Source organism: Ambystoma mexicanum, chromosome 6p (assembly GCF_040938575.1).
Source record: "Ambystoma mexicanum isolate Mex_15411 chromosome 6p, UKY_AmexF1_1, whole genome shotgun sequence".
In the NCBI taxonomy this organism is placed as follows: Eukaryota; Metazoa; Chordata; class Amphibia; order Caudata; family Ambystomatidae; genus Ambystoma; species Ambystoma mexicanum.
Window position 1 is genome coordinate 347,858,474 of NC_090935.1, and position 21,913 is coordinate 347,880,386.

At 46.5% G+C, this 21,913-nt stretch overlaps 1 protein-coding gene across 3 annotated transcripts in view; it reads right to left on the reverse strand.

Annotated features, from left to right (window-relative positions):
* The window catches only part of PRLR (prolactin receptor), an 850,394-nt gene that overhangs the window by 431,766 nt on the left and 396,715 nt on the right, over nt 1–21,913 (reverse strand). For all 3 annotated transcript variants that reach the window (XM_069627116.1, XM_069627118.1, XM_069627117.1), the window contains one exon: nt 19,899–19,985. The gene's annotated coding sequence lies outside the window, so the exon portion shown is untranslated. The remainder of the gene's footprint in view (nt 1–19,898; nt 19,986–21,913) is intronic.

A 21,913-nucleotide genomic window follows, 5' to 3' on the forward strand; every position in this document is an offset into this window, starting at 1 on the left:
GTAAAATGTTGTGACAACATCATCCAGATCCACGAGTCTCCGGTGGGGGGCAGGATTGCCCTGCACTTCTGTTCATGGCAGGCAAGGTTCGCGGACCCATGGATCCTCTCTTTAGTCTCCATAGGCTTCTGCCTGCCAATCCCCCCATTTCCTCTTTCCTCCCCTCCATTCCCACAGATTTGGACGACAACTCTTTTGGCGGAAATACACTCGCTCATCACTAATCAGGCGGTGCATGAATTTCAGCCTTGCAACAAGGCATGGGCTTCTATTCCCGAATATTCACCATTCAGAAGAAGAACAAGACTAGCCTGAGAGTTGAGACCTTTCTTCCTTTGTACCTTTCCCTACCCCTTCAAAAGTTCAAGATGGTTACTCCAGCGCTTATTGCAGTGACTCTGTGTGGTGGAGACTGGATGTGCTTCCTTGAGCTGAAGGATGCTTACCTGCACGTCCCCATTTGGGAGCCCCATCGTTCCTTCCTGAGGTTCAGGATCATGGGCTTTCATTCTCAGTACAGGGTCCCCACTTTCAGCCTCAACTCGGTCCCAAGGGTCTTTACAAGGTTAATGAACTTGATAGCAGCCTTGCTCAGGGCGGAGGGCCACCACCTTCATCCATACCTCGACGACTGGCTTATTGTAGCAGAGTCTCCAGAATCAGTAATTCAGACAGCTTCAGCACTCATGCACATGCTATAAGATCTGGGGTTCTCTACCTCAAGAAGTTGCAGTTACTCCCCACTCAGTCTTTACCATTCCTTGAGCTAACCTGGGATATGAGGGCAGAGAGGATCTCCCCCCCCAGCAGAAAAGATCACAGTGATCAAGAAGGCCACGAGGCATTTTCTCAGCAGACTAGTGACCTCAGCTTGGTGGTACCAGCACCTGCTCGGAATAATGGCGGCTTGTCTCATGGCTGTGCCACACATAACACTCAAAATGAGGAGGCTGCACCTATATTTCTCAGCCTCTTGGAATCGGGAGACGGGCTCCCAGGCAGCCCTAGTCAGCATACCACAGCTTCTACACCTGGACTTGGAGTGGGGAAGTGCAGAGACCAACCTGATAGTGGGCAGACGTTTCCGGTAACATACTCTGGAGATCACCATCACCAAGGACTCATCGCTAGAGGGATGCTGGGCTACACTGGACAACTACAGTGTCCATGGGGTATGGGCACGACAGGAACAGTTGGGACACATCAACTGGCTTGAGATGATGGCCATCTGGCTGGCTCTCAAAGCGTTCCTCCCCATTATCAGCAGCAAGTCAGTATGCATTCAGACAGACAGCCCCACCTGCATATATTACATCAACGAGCAGTGAGGTACCAGGTCTCCTACCCTCTGCAGGCTATCCATCAACATTTCGGAGTGGGCACTGTCGAACAACATGTATCCGTCAGTAGTCCATCTTCTGGGGAAACGAACTTGGAAGCGGACAGGCTCAGCAGGCTGGGGATCGACAACTATGAGTGGCAGTTGAATGAGGAGGTCCTGAGTGGGATCATCCACAGATGGGGTCACCCACAGGTAGACCTATTAACGATCATGAGCAACAAGAGATGCCACCAGTTCGCTTCATGGCTTGGGCAAGGCAGAGGATCGCTGGGGGATGCATTGCAGATTCCGTGGAACAACATGAATTCATAAGCCTTTCCCCCACTCTGCTGATTCACAGGGTCTTCTGCAAGGCCAGGGAGTCACGGAACCTTCGGTTCATCCTGATAGCCCCATGGTGGCTGGCAAGACCTTGATTCTCAGAACTTCTCAGTCTGGTGGATCAGCCCCGGGTACCACTCCCATTGAGCTCAGCCCACTTACTGTCCCAGGAGGGGGAAACAGTGGTTCACCCCGCTCCGCAGAGGTTAGTCCTGGAAGCTTGTTCCTGAACAAATCAGCTGGAAGCATCTACACTTGTCACAGGACAACCTGGCTATCATACAAGGGGCAAGACTCCACTAGAAATCAATACAGGAGCAAGTGGACGAGGTTCTGTCACTGGGCCAAGACCAACAAGATTGACCCGCTTACATCCTCACTGGACCATTTGCATCTGGCCCATTTAGGTGTGCAGGTGGACAACTGCCGTACGTATCTGATGGCCATATGGGCATACAATAACTCCGGAGATCACATCTTCTCCTCCTCTAATCCGGTGGTTAAAAGGCACTTGGCAGGTCTCATCAGATTATATCCTCCTGTCAAACGTCCACATCTGGTCTGGGAATCTAGCATGGTACTGGGCGCACTGGCACACATAATCTTCGAATCCATGACATCAGCAGACATCCAGCTGGTTACTATCAAGACTACCCTACTGGTTGGCCTTACATCAGCACGCTGGATCAGTGAAATTCAGGGCCTGGTGGTGTCAGAGCCATATACAGCATTTCACCAGGACAGGGTTGTGCTTAGGACGCATCCTGCCTTTCTCCTTTAAGTCATTTCCTCCTTTCAACTCAACGCGGAGATTGTACTCCCACATTCTTTGCGGATCCTAAGGATGAGGCGCAGAAAGTACTGCACTGTCTGGATGTCAGGCGTACGCTGAGATTTTATCTGGACAGAACAAAGACCTTCCGTAAATCGGTGGCCTTGTTTGTCACTTTTGTGGGTCAAAACCAGGCAGTCAGGCCTCGAAGGCTTCCATAACGAGGTGGATGGTGATGACCATCAAAGAGGCATATGAGGGGCAGCACAGACCTTTGCCAGCAAACATGCATGCCCATGCCAATAGAGCCAAAGGCACTGCTGTGGCTTTCCAAAGATACGTCCCATGGCAGACGATCAGCAAGGCAGCTACCTGGGTTTCCCCATCGGCCTTTTGCAAACACTTCTGCTTGGATGCCAGCGCCAGGTCGGACGCAGCATTTGGCCGGGCAGTTTTGAAGAACTTGTTTTCTTGACTGGCAACTCTCCTCCCTGGGGTTGCATTCAGTTGTAATCGCCCATACAGTATGGGGGAAAGAGGACGGGATGTAGGATTAATTATAAGTTACTCACTGTAGTGACTAACGTACTCCTAGTCCATAGTCCCCTTTCCTCCATACGTCCCACCATCCTTCAGTGTAATATCTCAGTGTCATTAGGCAATCATAATATTGTCGACGCATCAAAGGGGACTGAGGACTGGCGCTGATGGGTGGAGTCAGGGGAGCGCATGCCCCCAGGGCCGCGTCTCTGTGCACTTCTAAATTTAAAGGAGAAGACAAGTTTTTCTGGTGAAAAAAGTTTTGTTTCCCGTCCCTAGAGAGGGACGCCAATTCAGTATGGAGAAAAGTGGACTATGGACTAGATGTACGTTAGTCACTACGGTGATTAACTTAGAATTTCTCCGGCATGTAAGCAGTCAGGCCTCAGTAGACCTCAGTGCTCTTTTTGGCTTGTGCCTAGTCAGTCTAATCCTGAGGTAGGCAGGACCATTGCCATGGACACATTTGTGGGTCAGGATGAGGATTTTAAACTGGGCCCGAACAGCTACTGAGAGCCAGTGCAATTCTTTCCTTATGTCCGATATGTGTGTTTTTCAGGGAAGATTTTTAGCAATGTGAACAGCATCATTTTGGATGATTTGAAGTTTGTAAATACAACTTTTGTTGGCGCCACACAAAAGAAGCGTTGCAGTAGTCCAAAATAGGTACTATAATGGAACATGCTAGCATAACACTGTTTCATTCCGAAAGGAAAGGAGTTATTTACTGAAAACCAAAACCAAACTCGTGCTCATGGGTGAATTTAACCTAGGTTTCAATGACCCCACAGACCAGAAGCCCATCGCCCTCACCACAGCCTTCTGTGAGAACAACCTCACCCAAGCAGTGTCCGTTCCGACCCAGTCCAAAGGCAGAACTCTCGACTGGATACTATCAGCCAATATTCCCACCCAAGTCACCGCTATTAACCCTACACCTTGGACAGACCACTTCGTTATTCAATTCTCCATCACCCCCACACCCAAAACTCCTAGAAAAAAGGATGAACCACCACTCATCACTGACAGGCACACCCGTAAACTAACCAAAGAAATATCACCTCTCTAGAGCCAGAGTCAGACAGTATCAACCCTGAAATCATTCTCAATGCCTACAATTCGGCTAACCTCAATGCCCTCAACCAGCATGCCCCCCTCAAAACCTCATCTCATAAAATTAACCTTCACCACAATTGGTTCACTGAAGAACTCATCACACTCCACAAACTGAGACACGCCAAAGAAACCTATGAAGGAAAGACCCCCCCACCCCAAACTCGGCCTCTGCACACAAAAAGCTATCATCACCACCAAAGCCAGCATTTATACCACTCGAATCAGTGAAGCTAGCTCCAACACCAGAGAACTTTTCAAGATCCTCAAGCTCAAGGAGCTTGAAACCCCAGCACCCCCACCCCATCCACTAGCTTCACCAAAGATAAAGCCTGGTGCTCCCTGGTCCAATCAGCCCTTATGAATACAACTCACAATCTTCGCAAAAAAAACATCACAATCAAATCCCTGCTCCTCCCCACCAAGGACACCCTCAACCCAGCTGCCCACATACCCCCAAACCCCCTGTTTTCAATTCTCTGCCATCTCCCCTCACGATGTACTTATCACGATCCAGCACCTCAAAGACTCTAACTGCATAGGTGACATCTGCCTGGCCAACCTCATCACAATCTGCGCAGAACCTCTTGCACCTTCCATCCAAAAATGTATCAATGCCTCCTTCAACAACCAAACAATCCCTAACTCCATCAAAGAAGCATGGGTCACACCACTCCTGAAAAAACCCACCCTGGACCCCACCCTTTCCACCAACTACCGCCCCATCCCAACAGTGCCCTACCTCCAGAAAATCCTCGACCACACCGCCTACTCCCAACTCCAAACCCATCTAGAAGCAAACAACCTACTTGGCACCAGACAATCCGTCTTTAGGCCCAGACACAGCACTGAATCTGGCCTCCTCGATCTTAAAATCCAGCTTGATCACATCTGCAACACTGGAGACCTTGCCATCCTCCTCCTACTTGCCCTCTCGGCTGCCTTTGACCTCTTTGATCACGACATCCTCTGCCACCACCTCACAAATTCACTCAACCTCTCTGGCGAAGCAGCCGACTGGATAAAGTCCTTCCTACGCGAATTAAGCTCCAGAGTCTACGCAGGGTCTGAATCTGCAGATCCCACCCCTGTTTCCTTTGCTGTCCCCCAAGGATCCTGCCTCTCGCCCACACTCTTTGACTAACTGGATAAACTAAATATCCCCTACAACAACTTTGCGGATGACACGCTGGTCCTCCACAAACTGACCGGCAAATACGAACTTGACTCTGACAATGTCAACTGGGCCTGGGTGGCTAACCACCACCTCTGCCTCAATGATGATAAGACAGAACTACTCATCGTTGTCCCTCCCTATCACCTCAAACACCTTGACCCTGCCTTCACCTCCTTACGCATCAATGGCAACATTACTGCTGTCTCCACCCATGTCAAAACACTAGGGGTCTACCTTGACGCTGAACTAAAAATGCATAAACACGCCAAGGCTGTTGCCTCATCTGCTGCCTACTCAACAAAAGGTATCAATCTATCTAGGAAATTCCTCACTAGCGACAACTGCCTTACACTGGCCAGAGCCATCATAGGGAGCAAACTTGACTACTACAACACCATCCTTGCAGGTACCTCCCCAAAAAAACATAGAAAACTGAAGCTAATCCAAAACAACATGCCTAGAGGCATGTGGGGATGCAAAGATCTGACCACATCTTCCGCAAAGCCCACTGGCTTCCAGTCCAGGCTTGCATTGAGTTTAAAATCCATTCCATCACTCACCGCTGCCTACACAACACTGCCCCACCCTACCTCACCCATTGCATCTAAAAAAAACTTCTTACGTATCCTGCACTCTTCCGCCTTTACCTTACTAAATACCCCAAGATTCTCTAGAAAAAGAGGAGGAGGAACTAGCTTCACAGTCATCGTGCCCACCCTCTGGAACATGCTACTTCCCAACATCAAAGAAGACCCCTCTTACATGTCCTTCCGCAAAAACATCAAAATATTTCTGTTCAACAAGTGTGACCAAGTGTGATTGACTAGTGCTCTCCCTGTCCTATTATATGCCTGCATGATAACTACTGGATGATAACATGTTGGTACTGTGTGTCTCTAATGTACTGAATATTCTGTAACCTCTATTGCCGTGTTACCTCCGGGTCTTGGGTGCTATCAACAAATGCAATAAAGAAATCAAAATAAAAATACATTTGTCCAAGGTGTTTAAGGTAGAAATGTGAGTTTTTTGTATGTAATTAACTTCTGATTTCACACCCAGGGAGGCTTCAAAGAGCACGCCCTGTGTTTTGACTTTAACTAGGACTGGAATTAATCCGTTTTGACCTCGATTGGGATGACCCAAATATCATTGACATAAATACATCCTGGGATATACATAAAATAACACAAGCAAATGAAAGCATGCTCGCATGCCTTGTGAGCCACATTTATATCTGACAGAAGAAGGATGCTTCGGCGCACGATATGGAGTCGAAGGTGGTGGCGAAAGAGGTCATATAATATCTGTGAGCAGGGACTCTGAATGAGGAGAAGACCGCAACGTAGGACCAGGGGTCAAAGTGGGGGGCGGGGGGCTAAAGGGTACGATCTTCCTTACTTTATGCAACCCACAATACCATACCAGGATGGCAACTTTTTTCAAAGTACGTTTTTTTTAATTTCATCCCATTGGGGACTCAAACCTGATCCTGGGCTGATATTGAGCCAGTGCAACATTGCGCTGCGCTATCTCGCAGGTGCTGGAATGGAATTATTTATCTTAATAGGCTGCTTGGGATACAAAACCCATTCCCAAGCAGCCAAAACGGCCAACTTGATTGCGATCGGCATATGAATGTCTGTAGGCTCAGACTTGTTAGCAGGCAATGGGAGGGGTGTGTCTGTGGCTGGCCGTGCTCTTTAAGAGGTGCGAACTGAGGATGGCGAAGGGGAGGCTTCATGAAGGTGCATGCTGAGTGGGGCAATGACACACTAATGGAGGTCATTTAAATGCATTTTCTTTCATTGTGTTTTCTTCAGTCTTAAAAGAAGTATTGTAAAACACAATGTTGCAGGGTGAAGTGGACAAAAGGAAGGACCCAGGTATGGGGTTTGAATGGTGAGAGGTGGTGACCGTTAAGATGGGGGGAGATTGCAGAAAAGGGGTGGGGCAGAGGAAACATAGTTCCACTACTTTTCTTTCTACACTTCGACCACTGCGTACGGCACTTAGGCTAACAGAACCAATTGCTTTTTCAGGAATCTCCTACACTGCCAGCGGTTTGGCTCTGGGTGGAAGAAGATCTACCGGGAGTAGTTTCGATGCTGCAGGGATTGACCAGCCAAGTGTTTGTGTCTGTCCCGGCGATGGCCCCCAGCTTTAGGTAGGCTGGCAACTTGACTGCCGCTGCAGTGATGCCTTAAAAAAGCAAACATAGCTTAGGGAGATGATGTCCTTTGTGCCCCTCCTACCTCAGCTGGGCTACTTCCTCTGCACTGTCTGCAGTGCTGTGTCCGCCAGCACAGCACACACACAGGCATGACGGTATATTGGACAGCACACGCCAGCTAGGGAACTCCTTCCCCTACAATGAATGAAGCGCACAATAACATGTTTTTTATCGTCTCGCACCCAACTTCCACAAACACCCCGTGTCACAATGGACTAGGAACCAGGCCAGTCTGTATCAATAAGATATTTATTAATATTTTATTTAATGAAAATGGAAAATCAACCAAATACACAGCCACCAATGTTGTTGAACCACAAATACAATATCCTATCTAGAGCGACCAAGTGGAAATGGGCGGTTACACTCGCTTTTGTTATAATGACAAACAGGAAAATACAATCAGGTTGAAATAGACTGTTACACTTGCTTTTGTTTAAATGTCAAAACAGCAAAATAGCAATTCCACCAAGTGATAGCACCAATGGTTTAGCACTCCCCCTGCAACCCTCACCCTAAACCTCAAAGAAACTTGAATCCTTTGAATGGAAGACAGTGGCAAGGAGTAGGAATAGAGAGGGTTTTGGGGTAAAGCCCACCACCACAAGTTGGGATGCCAGCAAAGAAAGGGAAAACCCGATTTTGGATCAAAATGGCAGAATGGGATTTTGATTATTACTCACAACTGCTAGGGGACAGAATATAAGAACATTTGTATTGCTTACACTTAGGAGATAGGCAAAGTTTTAGAGAATACTAATCAGCACATCAGGGAAAATATACATGAAGTAGGAAAATCATTTTTGGGAGAAAGCCAATGCAAAGGAAAAATACTATGTCAAATGAAAATGCATTTATACTGAGGCTTACAATGACAGACAGCACATGGAAGAGGTTTAGTTTACAATAAAAAATCGGTTTTCAGTGACAGGACAGAGGCACATAACAGGTAGACTTCTAGGCAAAGGGGTTGCTCACACTAATGAACCCAGTTGGGGTTTAAACTGACAGGTGCAAATAGGAATTTGTTTGGTAATGCACATAATACACTGAAAATGTGGTTTTTAGTTACAAGGAGAATAATTCTTTTGAGGCAACACTTTAATGACTATAATAATTGAATAAGAACACCAGGAACAAGATGGTTGATTTCGAATTGCGACAATCTTGTACCACAAATTTCAATGGGGGAATTAATTGATTTGCTTACAAAAATACTAAGGATTTACACAGACATCTGAGAGGTTTTTCAAAGGAGATATGCTAACATACACAGGCAAACAAGAGATTATTCTATGGGGGGATGACTGGGCTGCATAGGCAATTGGGGTTTTCAATGGGAAATATTGGATGTCCTACTACAAAAATGAAGGGTTTATGCAATTTAGGGCTGGGGTTATATGCTACCTACAAAGCAAGCCTTGGTTTAGGATCCAGGAAAGCCAGCTGCATCTCAGGACACTCTGGACAGATAGGGCAAGGGTCTGGTCACTGCACTCTCAAAGATGGTAAGGTTCAGGAGCCTTCTCTCCGTCCTCCTTCTCCTGTCTCCTTGGTTTTTGCATGTGCCCAGAGTCCTAGTACAGTCCCACTTATATAGCAGAAATGACATCATTAATTTTACAATCAAGGGGGAGTACCCTGTAATTATCCCTGCCACTCTGATTGGACAGCTACCATCCCTCTCTCTGCCCCCTGTCAGGATTGGTTCAGGGGAGGAGAGCACCATCTGTCTGTTTGCATTTATTACCATCCTTTGTGCTCATTACAGCGTTTTGGCAAAAACGAGTTATGCATCATAACTTTATAATTATACTAGCAACACCCTTATGAAATAGATATTTGGTTTTAGCTGGTCATGGGGAATTAGATAAGCTGATCGCTAAATCCGTACGATGTAGCATGGCCATGTGGCATATCTTTGTCATTTTCATAAAATGTACAACAGTTATGAATCTGCAAATGATCAAGCGTGTTCCTAATTTAATTTTCCATCTTTTCACCAACTGTCACATTTGTAATATGTTCAGATAACCCAGAAAATTAGTCTAACTGGCCATTACAGTCCCCAAAGTCCCAGGTAAAATCAATTTATATCCCCAAAACCACCTGGAAATTACATGAAAAATGCCAGAAAAATTGAAATAAATCCTTAGTCTGATGGCTGTGCAAAAATGCCTAAAAAGAAATAGTCTTTTTATATTAATTGGGAATGTTGTTTTCAAAATGTGGGCGGGCCACTTTATCACCCAGGAGCCATTTGTTCCCCTGGGTCAGCCTGGGACCAGAGGGTTTTTATGAATCTCTATGAAATTGACAGTTTGCTCTTTGAAGTGTGTGCACCAATGACTCACACCTTCTTGTCATATGTCAGTCACATGTTTCCTTCCTTTGAAATCTCTGGGCTCCTGCCATCATGTCTGCAGAATAGGGAATTTTGACGCCCTCATCAGTATCACATTTTATTGCAGGATTGTTAGAGGATATGTGTGAAAGCCAGCTGAATGTGCGGCTTGTCATGGTGAAGTTCCTGCCTCAGCAAAAACAGTTTTTTCCTGAAGTAGTGTCTCTTCACAGGTTACAGGGGTTTTGTGGATGAAACCTAATATACAATTTCAGCAGCCGCACAGACCTGCAGAACAGACCGGACCACAGGGCCCAACAGGAGCCACTGTCTCAACAGGACAACCCATTACCACGGACCAGGACTCCATATTGGGCTAAAGATTGTATACAAGAACCTTGATAAAGACCCAGGGGTCGAAACACGTGTCGGCTGACAAACAAGGGACACAATTGCCCCTAAAAATTTACTAAAATGCATACTAACTGTATGCCTAATTCAACTCAGTAATAGCACAAATAAAAGCAAAACCGTGTATCGCATCAACCACTGTGTTAGATCTATTCTTTGAACTGCTGAAGCAAGATAAACCAGGAGAAAAGCAAAACCGTGTATCGCATCAACCACTGTGCTAGATCTATTCTTTGAACTGCTGAAGCAAGATAACCAGGAGAAAAGCAAAACCGTGTATCGCATCAAACACTGTGTTAGATCTATTCTTTGAACTGCTGAAGCAAGATAACCAGGAGAAAACTTTCCTTTTCCACTAATATACATTTGCTTTGGTCACTCCCCACATCATGGAATCTTTTTCCATATTGGCTTTTTTAAAGCCGTTTTTATTTGCAAATACAAGTGCAGGCCGTGTTTGCTTTTAATGTTTAAAATCCTGTCTTGCAGGTCACAGGATTATTTGCTTCCTTCTCCTTGAATTAATTCACATTGCTGCTTGTCCATAGATGATGAGGGGTAGGCCTCTTTCCACATGGTTCTTTAATTTTACATAAGCACAAAAGAAAAAACCAGGCCGTTTTTGGTTGCAGTGTTTAAAGGGCTGCTGTTCATGTGAATAGGAAAGCAAAGCAGGGTGGTTTTTGGTTGCAGTGTTTAAATTCTTGCCACTCACGTGAAAAATAAAAGTAAAGCAAGGCCGTTTTTGCGTTGCAGTGTTCAAATGCTTGCCACTCATGTGTCAGAGAAAGCAAAGCAGGGCCGTTTTTGATTGCAGTGTTTAAATGCTGCTGTTCAGGTGATAGGGACTGCTGTTTGGAGCCATTAAATGCACTCCACACAGGGCGGCAATCAATGCTGCTGCACAACAATGAAGAGCTGTTAAGTTCCCCCTGCAGCCAACAGCAGCCCCTCCAATCAGAATGTAGCACACAAAAGAGCTAATGATGGGTTATTAGTGACTTAACGGTTTTTGCCTACATTCTGATGGGAGGGGAGGTGCAGCGGGTGTGGTAGTTGGTGTGCACAAAAGATTCTCATCAGGAGTGCTTCTGATGTCACACAATGCCCTTTTATAGGGGCCCCCTACTTTTGTCTGTGGCCCCCTGTGTATCCCTCCTAAATTTGATTCCTGGTGACCCCACTGGGTGAGAGGAGGCAGGTTTGCGCCCCATCTTAGAAAGATCCCATTGAAATAGTCTAGGCGGGCCATGATGAAAGATGGGACAAATATATTTCTTTGTGGGATCTGTAGAGAGGGGAAGGATTGTTTTTAGTGATCAAAGGGGGTAATCATAATTATTATTTTTAATAACACCCTTAATACTGAAGAGGTTTCTAAGTGCGGACCCAAGATTCAAACCTGTGTTGCTGTGCGTTGTCTCGCTTCCAAGACAGCGTTAGCACTGGGCTATACCACCCGTACCATGCAGAGTCTCAATCATTACATTTTGTTTACTACGTTGTTTGGTGTGTGCCATGAAAGCGAGGTTGCTTCAACGATATCAGCGCATGCAAAGACATTCCTCTTACGCTGCCACACTTTGCAAAGGGAGTCCTGCTTGGGTACACTTACCGTTATCTGTGGCACGATGCAGGAGAGCATGCATTCTTGCTTTGCATTCGCTTACATTTGTTGTGTTTCTACAAGTGTAGTTTTTCCCCCGGGCGCTGCAACCTCGTACCACTGCTAAATGCTGCTAATTCAATCCAGGACTTGCTGACGCCATGGCCGGCACCTCACAGCACCGTGCAGAACATGTTACACTGCCTGGGGACACAAACGCAATTACTCTTTGATGGTACAAAATGGACATTTTCCAACTGATCGCTAACGCATCACGAGGTTTAAATGTTCCCGTTCAATTCAGGACATGGCTTGGACTTTTTCGGTCTCCCGCCAATTAAAGAGAAAACAAGCCACTGGCGTTCGGCTGCTGCTAGAAAGTGCACCGGCGGATGTCAGCGCAAGGAGACTGGTGTGTACTGGCCGACTCAATTCCATGTTCCGATTTCGGTTTACGATTGGCCGCGTAATTTATCTGTTGGAACAAACTGAACTTTTGCCATCAGCGGCTGCCACGCTCCCTATAATTTACAGCGCTATAAACGCGCTGGATTTTAATCAGCGGTGCCTTCTCGCTGCAGCCCAGAAGACTGTTGGATTTGGTTCCCGAGCGCTTTTATCGGGGCAGGGTCCCCCTGGGATCAGAATTTACACAGCTATGTTCATCTCACCCACACAGACATGGCAACCCTGCCTGGAAACCTTGTCAGCTAAATGTGGGCTGCTGTTATAGCCATTTTCCTTTCATAGTTGTTATTTAGTGTACTCGGCACAATCTGATGGAATATACCGAGAATGTTCTTAATTAATTAAATCATCAACTTGGTCTCAGGAATTGCCAAAATCAATGTCACCCGTCTTTTCTAGCGAGCGCCCCCTCAAGCTAAGACTGTTCACCTACTTTATGGGGAAATTCCTTACAAATTAATTCCATTCACCACCCCCCCCCCCCACTTCCCCAAAAGTCCTACCAGGTAATTGTTTCAACATGAGTTGCGTGCATGAAATGGCCGTAGACGAAGTCGCATACCTTGCCCTTTCACCGCTAAGGCGCTATATTCGGGACTTGCCGCATTGGTTAGTGGCTGACAGAGAGCAGGCATGCTGACGTCTGAAGTGCTGCATGTTTGTGCTGCACCATCAGCAGCTGAAAAACCGCACTGTCTGCTCAATTCAAGATGTAGCCTCCCACGCGGAGGCCTGCAGAGCCATCAACTGGTTTCTCAGGGTCGAAATGCCTTCTTGAGCAAGGAGCAGGTGATTATCAATAGATGTCGACTTCATTAAGTCACCGGGGGCCCACTGTTTATTTTCACCTGCACTGACAGATTGTGCCGCCCCATTTCTGAATGCGAGAGCATTCTCAGCTCATCATCAGAGCCTCCCGCACAGATCTGAACCTCCCTCCATCAGTATCTACAAAATAACTAAGCAACCAGGACTAGCACCTGCCTTCCTAGCCATGCTCAACACCCCCATCAAGCTGGAGGCACCCCCGACTTTAAAACAGCCTTTGTTAAACCTCTCCTGAAAAAAACAACAACTGACCAAACGACCCCACTCCATTTACCGCCTCATCTGCACTGCACCATTCATCGCCAAAACTCATGTGAATTTCATCAACGAACAGCTGCAGCAATACATTGAAATCAACAACCTCGCGCCACGAGTCATAACATGGATGTAGAGCAACAAGAGGAACAGAATCCATACTATGGGGGTCATTACGGGTTTGCCGGTAGCCCGCCTGTAATACCAGTAGGTTACCGGCAAAACTGCCTTTCCGTTACCGGCGCCTGATATCCCGGTGTTACCAGGATATTACGGGTGTCAGCAATGGCGGTAAGTTCCCATTCCATGAAGTCCCATAGGACTGAATAGATTGGGGCCAATCTTTGCCAGTAGGGGCCTGAACTCCCGGCAGGCTAGGCATGCCGGTAGTTCAATGCTCCTACTGGCAAACTCAGAGTGTCGGTCCAGTAAAAAGGCCGGATCTGGTATTGCCAGCCTTTTTTCCAGCATTTTTACCAGACCGGCATACTCATAATGAGGCCCTATGTGTGGAATCGAATTTACAAAAGAACATGGCTGACACACCTGGTGCACACATCCTACTGAACGTTTCCTCCGCCTTTGATTGGGACGGCTAGAGTGGCATGGGGATTGGGAGTGAAACACTAACACCAATGAGCAGACAGAAGGACTACATTGCTCTGGAGGACTATAGCATGCAGCATTGTCTGACTTCCTCACACTCCCTTTCACAAACATTACTTTCACCATCTTAATTCGCACAAGTGCCTACCAGTGATGCCACTTGCCCATTGAGCCATACTGACAGGGGGCTGTGGCATCACCCACAGTTCACAGAAGTGCATTGATGCGGACTATGCCACAAGGTGAGAAGGTGGGGGTCATGTCTACCCTGACTTTGACACCCTCAGTTCTTTAGATTCTGATATGAAACTCCCAGGTTAACAAGTCTCCAGCTGCAGCAATTCTGGTGTGTCTTTTATTTTCCGATTGATCTGTTTGATATCGAAGAGAGTGCTGCATGGGGCAGCACAGACCATAGAACTCCCTAACTGTGACCCACAATCATGGCTACACTGCCGGACCCTACACTCCTGGCCTTCCTAGGCTCTGGGTCCTCAGGAGAGCACCGACTTGGCTTGCTTTGAGGGGTATGCCATTTCCTTTTGCCCTAGATCAGTAACCAGGCGGCGTCAGGTCGCACCTTTTCCCTTGCAGCTCTGCAGCGGTTTCTTCTGCATGCAGCGCGGTTTCCTTTCCCTCATACAGAAAACCATCCCTTTCGCAAGTTAGATACATTGGAGAAACTCCTCCATTCATGTTGCTAAAAGCTTCAAAAGCAAGCATATGCTTCCTGGTTTTACTTCTATTTTCAAAAACATAGATTTGTAGGGTTCTTGTCGCCGGTGCAAACACTCTTGCTACCCACCCACCCACAGAATGTAAAGAATGCAGAACTAGAAATGCAACCATTTTAGAATGCAAGAATACAGGACTGGGTGATCACAGCATGCACTGGATACAATATTGCTAGAATTGAAGGCGCAAAGGCTACAAAAATGCAAGAAGAAACAAATACATGGCACAGAATGTAGCATGGCAAAGATAAAGGGAATTATGAATGCATTCATACAATAATGCAACCAATGAGAAAAATGGAGGAATGCAAGACTACGGGAATTGCAGAGTTCTGTAGCACAGACAAAATGTGACATTAAATATTGCAGAAGCATATAGAAACTGTGCCCATGCAGCTTAACAGCACTCGATCAAATACCAGCTGCTGTATGAACATGCTCGCTATTAGTGATATTGCCATGCCATGATAAGGCACAAGGTCCCATAACGATCACTTGATATGCATGCAGATTGTGCCATCGGCAGACACAGACTTCATGGCATCCGCTACATTTAGGCGGGCCTCTTGAGTGTGGCGGTAATGGAAGAAAACAGGCAGTATTTGGGTTGCCGCAGCTTTCACTGATGACACTCATTGGCGCGGGACGTTTTTACCTCTTGTGGTATTTCACGCTTAATGCTTCAATATAAACACTCAGGGCCTGATTCATGGAATTTTTTGCACGGCTCTGAGTGACTTTGCACTGCTGAAAAGTGACTTTGCACTGCCGACACAAACCCTGATTCATGGAACTGTGCAAAGTGTATTTTTGCCGTGCAAAGTCCGTGCAAAGTCATTTTGTACTGCACAAATTATTATGCACTGACTTTGCAGAGACCTTGCTCTGCAAAAATACACTTTGCACAGTTCCAAGAATCAGGGTTTGTGTCAGCAGTGAAAAGTCACTTTTCAGCAGTGCAAAGTCACTCTGAACCGTGCAAAAAATCCCATGAAGCGGGTCCTTAATGATTATAAAGTGTTATAGTCTCAACAAATCAATAAAATACCCCATACCCCACCCCACCCCACCCAAAAGCTGGAGGCATACATATTCCTCACACGTGCTTCTTGAAAACATTATACCCCGTAAGCTCATCCGTTCTACTTATGGCGCAAAATGTTACAGGGGACCCCACCTCAGAGATTCACATTGTCATCCCCGCGATGCAAAAATGCACAGAAGGGTCTTTAATGAACCTTCTGAGTGTTTTTCTCTGGTGTGAACTAACCACATATGCCCCTGTTACAGGTTTGGAAAGCCACGTTGACATGTTTTTATAAAACGGCGCACGGTGTGTTTATGAAATACTGCATGAGACCGCGTCCACAGGATGTTGTCACGGCCCTAATGGTGGTAAGCCGAGAATCCAGGCAGATCCGCGAAGGTTACCACACGCTGCAACATTAGATGCCACATGCAGTAATCCGGAGGGAAAATAGGGCGACGTGGTAATGACCCCCTTCCAGGCCATTAGTCAGAGGACTAGGGATGTACTTGACACCACCAAGAGATCGATGTTTATGTAAATCCTGCCACCTGGCGGCCATTTCCATGGAAACATTATCACTGCATGCCAGAGATCCACAAGTAGAATCAAGTCAAAGGACAGAGGGGTCGGGGTAACATCTGTCAACATGTTTGACACGCTGTCAATAGGGCATGGCATGCCAAGACCCACCACAAAATAAGAAACGGAAAACAGTAAAATACACATTTTAAGATATTAAGCAACACACGATGAATTAAATAGGATCACACATGCACAGAAGGTTCAGAAAACCTACTGTAACTTCGTGTTGGTGAGGCTCTGCCCCCTGAATAGTTATTACAGACAACTGACACCTGGAGATAATGGCCTGGACATCGAAGCCACACACAGTGAACTAACTGCGTGGTAATCGATTTGCACATGCTCGGAATATTCGAATGAATGAAGATTCTGTCAAAGAACGCCTGAAAACATGTTACTTTCTGTATCAAGAATGGACTTTCTCCCAACAGGAGACGGCTGCAACCTTTGGATCTCCAGATGTTCTTGGACTATATACCCCATTAGCGCCAGACAGCAGAGGCAATTGTGAAGGATCATGGGAATCGTAGTCCAAAACAAACCAGAGAGAGCTGCAGGGTGCAAGCCCACGCTGAAAGCAGAGACCTTTCAAATACTGGAGAATTACTGGGGCCACAAGCCAAGAAAAGTTAAAGACAACGGCGCATTGGGATCATGTTGGCTGTCGCCTCACCAGCTGGTAAATAAAAAAAAGGAGTTGGGAGTAAAGAAATAACAAACGGCTGCAGTAACCACGGAAGCACATAGTGTTAAATCAGATGATGAAACCATGGACTATTACAATTTCGGGATTGAACGGCGATATCACCAGCATATAAAGAAATGGAGCCGGTCCTATCCACAATAACATTCAAGCAGCTCTGGACCTGCTGCCCCAGATAGCCGTCATTTCCCAGGCCCTGGACAGCGAGACCACATGACGCCCTGGCAACGTACTGCATGTAGGAAGGTTCTATGTTATTAGGCCGAAAAGATTTGATCACAGTAGATTTCGTCTAATTTTTTTCAAGGTTGATTTTATAAAACGGTTGATTTTGCTGCAAATGTATGTGGGGGAAGACCCCCCCCCCCTCACACGAAGCTCCCCCTTAATGCCCCTACATTAATTATTAGCCTAACCCCCCCCCCCCACAATATTTGCGGCAAAATCCGGTGAAACAAATTATACGAAAACCACTTCGATGGAATCTGCTCCGACCAAAGCTCATGTAACCTGTTTGCACTGTGCTTTATTAAAAAATAAAAGGCTGCTATGATGCAGCGGAGCGCTGTACATGTATAATGAGGGCACGGGATGGGTTGACCCTCCCTGCCTCCTCTCTAGGAGCCTGGGGTTGAGGAGGGGCTCAGGGAGGTGGGGAGGTCATGTGGAGTGGTCAGGTGTTGTCCATTCGGTGTTGCCCGCAGCTGCTGCTGTGAAGAACACCACTTCCAGAGGGACTCAAAGGTCAGAGGCCTTTTTTGACATGCCCAAACTTGAGCGAGAGGTTTGTGCTTGTCACGGCATGCCAGCAAAAAATGCGACTTTACTAGGCTGCCCTCTGACACGATCCTGTTACGTAATGCCGCATAAATCAGTAATAATTAACCACAGCTTGAAGCTGATTATTTTTTCACGGCGTGAGATCTAGAGCGAAGCCCGATTGAATCTATTAACGTGGTCCTGCCGAGTGCTTCAGGACTTTGCCTTCATTAGTGCAGCGTGATGTGCCAAGTCATTACCCCATAGAAGGCGCTTGCAGGGGGATCTGAGGTCTTAGAGGCTGGCAAGCCTTGCCTGTTGCGCACTCCTTCGCATGATCCTTAGATCCTGGGCTCATGGCGTTCCCGGAAGCATCCCCGATGCAGCTTTTATCAGCGACCTCTTGGGATGAAATCAATCCTTGCTTTTATAAGCGGGGAGCCCATTCGATTAAGGAGACTGTTACTGAGAGGAAATGTGTATCGGCCAATTAAAAGAAGCCAGCTTCAGAATACGCTGCTGCCCATAGAAAGAGTACAGCAGAACGCTTGGAATCGAGCAGGTTGTTATGTCCTCGTCACAGGCGGAATACCAAAGGAGAAACCATGGATAGTTGTTATATTTGAAATATTTGTAAGTGCATACATCCATCAGTGCCTGGGGCAAAAGTGGGTTGGAAAATATACTCACTTCCCCCAAGTGGGTCCAGTAAACCATTGAGACAGGGCCTTCCTCCTCGATGTTGCCTGCATTGCTTAGAACTCTGGCATGGGCCCGCGGACTCACACTGAGGATAAGGTGGGGAGAGAAGGGACGGAGGGAGCTGGTGTGGCCCAGAGTTCCAGACTGCCCTCCCACCCCCACTCACGCAGTGGAGAAACTTTGCTGAAAATGTTGGGGGGGGGACATGACCTCTGAAGAAAAGGTGCCCAAAATAGTGTGCCATGAAAGTTGGGGGGGGGGGCAAATACCCCTGTCTCCCCTAAAATTACCCCCATGCGCTCACGCATAACATTTGATGAGCAAGGTGATTGGCTCATCAAGCACTGCCATGGCTTGCAGGTGTCCAACAAATCAATATTTGTACTACTGATTTCTCAGCCATGAAGCACCTGAGAAAGATTGAGTTGACAGTGGCCCCTTATAAAAGCCTCATTCATTAGTTATTCATTCAGGAACTATAAAGAAGGCAGCCCTCACGCCGGGATACAGAGCGTTATCAAAGATACCTTATTAAGGCTCCAGGTGATAATGTCGCCTGGAAAAAGTTGCCAGCTAGGCGACTTTTATTTTCCTGACCCCTAAAATACTTTCCTCAAATATTCTAGGAGGGGTATAATTTTATATTATAAACTCCAAACCTAGAATATTTGGTGAAAGTGTTAGATTTTACAGAGGTTGCATTTTTGGAGAAATGTCGCCCCCCCCCCGGCAGTCATTTCCTGGGCGACTTATCACTGGACACCCTTATTTACTACCTTGAGGTTTAAATAATCTGGCCTTGAGGGTTGATGGAAAATAGGGAGATATTTAAGGGACAAGCTATCATTCAGTGAGACCTCCCCATGGACTCATGGTAGCCCCTCACGCCAGAAGCCTCAGCTCTAGCCCAGACACCATCCACAGACACTTCTATGACTCCTGCCTTGCGTTTGCCTAACAAGGATGTGAGTGGGTCTGTGGGCTTTTGGTGGGGGGAGGGAGGGATGAGTGACTTCAACACATGGAGTCAGTCACTATCTCCCAACAGAACTATCTGACATCACAGCCCTCCTAGTGCACAGTGGTCAAGCATAGACTTGTTCATTGAGTGTGTGCTCATTCCCAGAATCCCTCTCACGTGTCCACCTTTGGGCACTGCAAGTGACTGCATGCAACACTCGCTGTGTGTGGCAACACTTTTAATGGCTGCCACGATTATTCATTAAAGTCGGAGTCGAATGGGTAAGATACATTCATGTGTTTTGAGGAGCTTTCCTTTGATAGTACATTTCAGGAATGTTGCTGTTCCGTAAAATAATCTGGCATGCGTGTCACATGCTACATGTGTCATGCCCCCCATGCTTGGTCTTACCTTGCCGTTATTCTTGCCACTGATCGTTGTTGTCATTTCCCTGCTTTAGGACCCTCAGTGGAGCGTGGTCACTATGGCCGAGAGCGCCTAGAAGGGAAAACACATCATCACTCATTTGGAACAAACAAAGCCGATGCGCGTCAACAGAGCGAAACAAAATAGATCTTTTCAAAGAGCACATTCTGGGAAACCTAAAGAAACCTTCACGCACAAGCCCACGTGCCTAAACATCCAAGGGACATTGCATACAGACGCTACAACGTACAATACAAGTATAGTGAATGTATTTACTGTGCTGGAGATAGCAGCCAATCATGTCACGGTAACTCTGACTAGATACAGTAATACCATCAGCGGATTTTATTTACACCCTTTCACCATTTATATAGAGCCAACTGCAAAGCAAGTCACTTCGTGGCACCCAAAGTGATACAGGTGAAGTTTGCAAACCAAAGGTCACATGTTTTGACCAAAACCCAAAAAGCACAATACTTGTTGTGTCTTGTCTTTATGTTATGCATTCTATCTACTGAGCAGCTTCCCTGCCTGCCATCCCAAGGGTTAGAATGCGGGTGAGTGTTGTGACTGACAGCCCACTGAATGTTGTTGTATGATGATTCATGAGTGTTCTTTGGTTGTCAGTTGAGGCCTGAGCTGCAGATGCCCGAGGGTGGCTGGTGGGTGTCTCCCTGCAACATACTCATAAGAGCAACTGGAACCTTGTAACATATGTGAATAAAGCTATGTGAGCTTCTAATATGGAGCCTGGAGCCATCTGTCATGATGTCCTGTTTACTGAAGAAACCCACTTTACAACACTGTGTAGAAAACATGAGGCGTTTGAACTGTTTGCAATGACAAGAGACAAGTGGCATTTCAGAAACAGGAGTTGAACTAATGGCTATTAATGCCAGGTGGGAGGTTGCCTCAGTGGCGTAACACAACATGTGGGGGCCCCCCTGTGAGCCACGCTGAGCCCCCCCTAACTTGACAACAAATCACAGGACGCGCTACACTCTGGCTGCCCTAGATTACCACACTTGCGCAATACGCACAAACGTGCTGCTGCGGGGGTAAGCCGCACACTGCACTAGGAGAAAGATATAAATATGTGTTTTAATGCATTATACAGAACACTTTCTGAGAAAGATTGGCTAAAAGGCCAGAGCGTTTGCAATTGTTTTGAGGGTAACGCTAATCCAAAAATCCAATAAATGCAAGTCAACAACAGTGCACATGAACATGAATGCTTTAATTAATGTAATGCTTTGCTATTAAAAATGCCATTCCACAATGAAAACATGTCCAACTGGCTGCACAATGTAGACCAGTCTAGAACCGTAATAACATATTACAGTAAAGCATGCCAGACCACATTTAGATATACCTACACTGGTTGCACCAAAATGTCAGTCAAAGCAAAAACACATATCATGGTTATTTTATAACAGATGCCCATAAAAATATACAATGTCGCAGTAAGAAACGGCTCAACTGGCTGCAACCAAATGCCAGTCTAGCCAGTTAAATACACTTAGCAGGACTGCTTTATCAGAGAAGTCCACTTAAAAAAAGTCAAGCCAAACAAAAAAATGACTAGACTGGTTGCACCAAAAAGTAACCAAGGGATTAAACACAAGTAGTGGTGCAACACAATTGAGCGACTGGGCTTCAGCTCTACCCTCCTCACAAATCCCCCCTGAAATTTTGGGCTATTTTGAATCGACCTGGCTGACCTACAGAGCTGTTGCCGGACAGAACAGGACACAGATGTTAAACGGCACCTGGGTTTTGCTGTTAACAAAGGCCCGGTAATTACTAACGTAAAGCATTTCCCTGTTAGTACCTGCATCCAAATGCATACTTTGTTAGGCAATTGAAATCTTGATGTGGTTTAGTTCTTGCATACCAGGGAAGTGATTGGAAGGGTAGAGAGGGGAAAGGAGACTGCTTATTTTCCGAGCAGTCCATAAGTGGGTGCTTTCAGACTTAAAGGAGAGAGTTAACTGCTTGTA